Source organism: Apaloderma vittatum, unplaced genomic scaffold (assembly GCF_000703405.1).
Source record: "Apaloderma vittatum isolate BGI_N311 unplaced genomic scaffold, ASM70340v1 scaffold20030, whole genome shotgun sequence".
Classification (NCBI taxonomy): domain Eukaryota; kingdom Metazoa; phylum Chordata; class Aves; order Trogoniformes; family Trogonidae; genus Apaloderma; species Apaloderma vittatum.
Genome location: NW_009696467.1, coordinates 33,405 through 40,040, shown reverse-complemented (window position 1 = coordinate 40,040; position 6,636 = coordinate 33,405).

The window sequence follows — 6,636 nt, the reverse complement described above, 5'->3', positions numbered from 1 at the left end:
GACCTCTCTGCTTTTTTTTTCATGTAAAATAATTTATCGTACGAGCGAGCAGGAGCGCACAACGCTCCTGTAAAAAACGAAGAACCACTTTAAGCATCTTCACGGTACTGCTGCATCCATAAGCAGAGTACCAAACGCTGTTTAAGTGAAAATAAATGGTAAAACTGGTTACTTTATAATAACATATCTCAGCAGAATGCGATGCTCAAGTGTTAAAACTTCTGCGCTGCCGGATCAGGGCTGAGTGTCATCGAGTATGACAAATAAAAGATTACACCCAGGTGTATTAGGCACACAGAAGATGTTATCGAAATGAAGCTTCTTGAAACTGGTCAGACTTGCTTTCCGTGGTGCAGTAGGTTTTCCTTATCTTAGAAAGGTCTGTAGCAAATTCATCTCCAAGTACGAAAGCGCTCGAAACAGGCGTAGGTTAAAGTTTTGGGAAACGCGAAAGGATGTCCTCTGAAGGGTCTGGTTGAAGTTGTATTCTCTGATCGAGATTTGTACACGTAAGGGAAGAAAACAGTACTTTGCTATAGGAGTAAAGCCAGGAGGTTTTAAATTTTAAGGGTTTTTTTTGATATTTTCTGTAGCTGTGTCTACAGAGTGACGCTTCCAAGTGGTGTTAATACTGGACGTGTGTTTCTACACCATGGCTGCTGCACTTCAGCACTTTAAAATAGTCTAATGAGCTAATAATACTTGATGCAGGTCCCTCTACCTTAATATTACAGAAATCCCCATTGTGTTAGTGAAGCTACAGGCAAGGTTTAAAACGTCAACAGAATTGTTAAGGCTAATTTGTTAATCTCATGATTTGTAAGAACAGCGTGCTGTAGGTACGATGTGAAGCTTGTTGAAGGCCTGAGAACTTTCTTGACTGTGTTGATCTGTTCTTTAAGAATATTGCAATACATCGCTGTTAAAGTAATCAAACTTTTTAGGATGTTGCAGCTGAAACGCGAACGTTTGTTGTGTGTCTGTTGGTGCTTTTTGGCTGGACAAACAACACCCCTCTGGTGAGGCTGGTGCTGCTGTCCAAGTTTTGTGTTCAGTGCTTCGGTTTTGTATAGATTTGACCACAAATATTGTATTGGCCGTTAGTAAGAGGCTGGAGACCCAGCTCAGCAAAGCTCAGACAGGTAATTCTGCTGACGGTGGCGATGTTTGAGTTACCTTGGAATATTTGACGCGAGGCTAAGGGTGAATAAAGAGACGTGAGCTTGGCAACGCACTGCGGTAGGAGCCTGGGTCTGAAGTCACACTCCGCTCGCCAACAGAGCCTGGGAGAGTGGGTGTCTGACCGAAATAGCTCTGTGTAACCTCTGAAGGCAACTGTTTGCAAGAGTCACTCTTTAAATTGTGTTTTCCTCAAGCCTGTACATGAGCTACTTACTTAACAAGGTCTGCATAAAACTATTTCAGTTGTACCCTGATTAAACTGAGACATCGTGTTTGTCACACCCGTGTTCCGTTTCACTGGCAGTGTTTGAGGCTTCCTTTACTCCAAACCCTGTTTCATCAAGTAGCGTATGAAGTTCCCCAATTACGTTGACAAATACTTGTTATTGTCATAATACTTTATATCAAGTGTATCTCAGATGTGTGGTACTTTTCGCTCGGAATTCTGCATTCGCATGGTCTGGGGATTTAGCGGATTCCTCAGAGGGGAAATAAGTCTTTGCTCGTTGACTAGATTTAGGAGTACGTTATCAGAAATAAGTGCATTTGCAGTGAAATAATGCTCGTGTTGACAAAGTAAAAGCAGTTGGTAAGGCACGGTTGCAGTCTTGGAGGCAGAAAATGAGTTTTCAGACAACATGAACTTGTGGAAGAAATTTAGAATTTAAACATTTTGCCCTTTTCCATGTTGGTGGTCTTCTGAACCGAACTCTGCCATTCCTGTCTGTTCTCGTATTTGTATGACAGTGTCATTTGTGAAGCGGTTTTGCGAGAGGGAATTCCTTAAACCGAGGTAGGAAGGTCACTGTCATGCAGTTTAAGCTTCAAATACTCAGTGAACTTCTTTCCTCCTAAATATAAGAATAGGTGTTTTCATGGCAATAAAAAAAAGGTAAGAGTGGTGGTTATAAATCAGCTGTTGTAGAGTCTTAAAATGTGATTGCAGTCTACAAAGAAACAGCGAATGTTAACTTTTTATTGACCAAGCTGAATGAAACGGAAGAATACTTGGAACTGAGTGGAATACAATAATTTTCAAGTTTTCTGCCTGTGTGCTAGTAGTCCTGCATGTATTTAAAAGAAGTGCAATTGATTGAGCTCATGCTGTTTGCAATACACGGATATTGTGAATTGCATAAATGCAACCTTATACTCAAATATTTGTCCTTGAAGTAATTACTTCAGAAACCAGTTGCTTAACTGGCTGACAGTGAGAGGCTGAAACAACGAAGTGACTGGGAACCCAAGTATTGTGCTAGAAAACTGAGCTGCCTTGCAAGCTGCTGCCTTGCAAAAGGCATGTTCGTGAGTTGAGCTTTGCTGCTGTCATACGTAATCTGTTGCCTGTGCCAAATTAAATATATCTTTGATTTCAGCCAATGTTTTTGGTCCGTCCTCTTGAGCGTGTTCTGAGCCTTGTCTGTCAAAGGCCACTGAATTTTGTCAGCGTTAGGAGTTGCATAACTACTCTGGAGTAATTACTGGCAGTGACGTGGATGACTCAGCTACCTAGTTCTGTGCATCTCTGAAAATCTCCACAATTAGGTGGTGTTCTGCTAAGAAAGTAATAGTGCTGCCCATAACTTGAATTAAGGGCCCTCAGCCATTTCAACAGTGCACAGTTTTTATAAAGATTTATGAGAACAAGCTGCCTTTAAAAAAAAAAAAAAGTGGAAAAAAAAGCAAGCACTTTAATACTCTTAAATGGAAAACAATGAGTGTCTTTATGCATTGGAAAGTTCGGCAATATAATAATAATAATGATAATTTTGTTAGGGTATACCACTTTTGAAGGTAATCTTGGAAGTCTGCCATGGTATTTGGAGTCTCTAAAAGCAGCTGGGGGTGTGTGCGAGGTAGCTCACCTTGGTTCCTGCAGGATAACTTTGGAGAAACTTCACAGTAATGCTGAAACACAAGACTGGTGTGATTTGTTAACTCATATAGAATTTTAAATATTCACATCCAGGTGCTGCTTTATTGCAGCAGAATAAAAATTTGAAATATGTTGTTTTCGTCAGGTTTAAACTTACCCTTTGCCAGTATTCGTGTTTAATGGCAAATAAAAGATTTCCAGCGTGGCTGCTTTGTGCCCTTTGGTTATGGCATAATCAGTCTCCCAGGCAGGCGGTAGGGAGAAGTTCTCGAGTCCTTTACTAGTTCGGTCATCCCTGTGCTTGTCGTTCAGTTTGTGTCTTGTCGTAGCTAGAACTAGTCTGAGACACGCGGAATTCTCTCCTGATCCCTGATATAGGGAAGGATCAAAATGTTCACTTCAAATCAGTGATTACCTGTTGCTGAAGGTTTGTTTTCCTGTCAGAACACGTAATTCATTTGCGACAGGAGACCTTTGTGACTTGCCCTAGTAATCGATTATGGGTTTAAGTATATGTTTGGTTTTTTAAGGTAGATGGCTTTACCTTCTTCCTTTACTTGGTAACGTTTGAAGAGAGTGCGAGTTCCTTGGCCTCTTCCTTTTGTGAGAGGAACCAAGTGACTGAGGCTTGTGCAAATGAGACGAAAACCCAGCGCAGGCCTGTGGAGTCTGGCTTGGGCACTGCCATAGATGCGATGTCCTTTGGTCTCATCGTGGCAGAGTGGGACTTGGCTTTGGTCGTTGTAAATCTGCGTGGGGTAACCCTAATAACACTGCTTCATCCTCCGCTTCATGGGTTTGGGAGCTGTACTGAGGGAAATGATTCCCTTCCAAAAGCCTGAGAGCCCAGGCAGTAAAGAGTGCAGAATCCAGTTTGGGCCCCTGCACCTAATAATCCAATTTCTACGGGTTTTAAAAAGATCAAAAAAAAAAATAGACTGTTGGATGAAGAAAAGTTGTGGATGTTTCAGAGGAAGAGCAGCTGCCTTTAAGCTTAAATTTTGTTCACAGTGAGTTTTAGACACTTGGAGGGGGGGGAAAAATCCGTCACCCGTTTGGCTGTGCACAGAACCCCTAGAATTCTCAAATCTATCTCAGGAAATAAGATTCAGTAGGCCAATGTGTTGCTAATTAATGATGGAAACTCTCTGCAGCTGTAATTCAGAATGAGGAACGAATGTGATTGTCTTAACAGGATTTTTTCCCAACTCCTTCCAAAATAATTGGGGTTTCTAACGTAAGCTTTCACTGTAACACTTCGAAATACTTGAAGTGACACTTTTGTATGTGGGGAAGCAAACGGGTTAGTCTCGTGTTTGTTTGGAGGAAGTGAGATGTACGGCTGGTGGCTGCAGCCGCGGTAACTTAGCAAACTGAGTGCAGTGAAGGAGGAGCTGTGGAGGACGCAGGTTGTATTGATCCTTACGTAGAATTTTACCTGTTTGAAGCCAGTCTAGATTATACGTGAGTGACGGTCAAGAACACTTACTGCTTCTACTATAAAATTCCCACTTGTGTTTTTTTTCTGTAAAATTGTTTCATTCTGTTTGAATGCTTAAAGGAATACATGTAATAACAAGGCTTTACATCTGCTGTTTTTCCTTTTAGCTTTCCTTGTACCTGTTTTTCCCCATAGGCATTTTTGCTGACCACTTATCCAGCTTCTTTTGGCCAAAATCTAGAGATCCACCAAATGATAATGCATTTACCATGTAAACAGGTCAAACATGCTTAATATGGAGGGGAAGACCATTCAGGTCTTTGGTAATACTGAGATTCCTCTGTTCTGCTGTAATTATCAGAGGAAAAACACACATGTGCAATGGTAGCTGAGCCTTTTACCAGCCCACAAAAGCCCTTTGGATATTCTCCCAGGGTAACAGGGTATAGTCCCAGCGAGTCATGGGATCCGTCGCAGCTATTTAAATCGGAAGGTACGTTGTGCTGCGTTCCCTCAGAGGCCGTTTGGCATCGGAGGATTGGATCTCTGAGCCGGCACCGCGGGAAAAGTAAGTTTCTCACCTGCTGGGTTGTCTGACCTTAACTTTGTTCTAGTTTTAGGTAGTCGCTTTGGTTATTTTCGTACTGATCAACACTGTGGAGTGCTTTCTGTAATTTTCAAAAATCGCATTTGGAAAGTATTGATGTTTGCCTATTGATGTTTGCCTAAATGTCTGAGTTCAGTTTGTGTTTTAATGAAGGTTAATATTTAAAATGTTCAATTAGATGTAGGACTTTAGCAGTATTGAACAGCAAAATGATTCATGTGTGAAAGCTTCTTCAAAATAATGGTACTCGTTTCCTTTCACCTGTTCTCTCTATACAGATACGTGCTTAATAAATTAAATTTGTGCATTCATAGATACTTAGTAAGTAATAGCTTAGAGGTTAAAATAGTTCTGTCTAAGTTTGTGCATAAATGTTCGTGATTAAATCGCTAAAAGTAGTTGGAAGCTTGACTGTGGAAACAGAATTTTGTATTTGGTTTCCCAGAGGTGAGAATTCAGTATTAATTGTAACGTTTCTTTTTGGCCTAATATGGGGCAGATGGAAACATCTACTTACTGAAACTCGGCCAGTATAAGAACAGCAATGATTTGATATTTGAATTTTTTGACTCAATAACTTGACAAACCACTAGACTTTGAGTTGCAATCCAGGAGGTTTGTTGTGGTTTGTTTTTTGGTGGGTTTCTTTTTTTTTTTTAATAGACAGCGACCAGGATTCACCAACAAATGAGGCCCAAGCGCAGTCACGTCTATGAGGCAATGAAAGGAGATTCACGCACTTGGACATAAAATTCGTTGGACTAAAAATTGGCAGGCATCCCAGTCTTTGTAGTTGTGGAGGGACTGGACAGGAAGAAACAAAACAACAACAACAAAAAACATGAGCAACAAAGAAGAGGAAAAGTGTACAATAGGAAATTGTTAATTAAGACGACATTTGATTACCTGCCATAAAAATCCAATAACTTAGGACATTTGATTTGCCAGAAAGCTGAAAGTATGCCTACATGGCACGCTCAGGAACACATAACATGCTGATTTTTTGGTTCAAAACCCCATTCCAGCAGTGACTGCTCTCTCTTTCTGTTTGCCTGGAGTTGAACTCCTGGTTTTGGTGCATCTGCAGTTTCTTCTGGCTGATAGTGTTGGTTCCAGGGCTGAAATGTAAGTGACAAAACTTGGAAAACATTGACCATATTTAAAGAAAGGTGAAATGCGCACTACATTCAGTTCAAAGTGAGGGTTTGTATCATATTTTTGAACACCTGGAGTAGAAACTCATTTTCTTACTAGGTCCAGGTAAGTCTGATTTTTTTGGACGACTTTGATGGGCCTCACACCAATTCACAATTGAGTATAATCTAGCTTTACCGTGAAAAGGAGTCCCACGGCAGTGAATCGTCTGAAATGAGATTTGAGTTTGGTATTAGTTCTTGGTGTGTGCGATTCATTCCTACAAAACCAAGTACAGTGAGTGTCCTGTCCCTCTCGTTTTCATGTAACTCCTTTTGCCAACTGAAAGAAGTGTGGGATTTCTGAGTGTTCTGGCCCTGAGAAATTAGGGTAGCA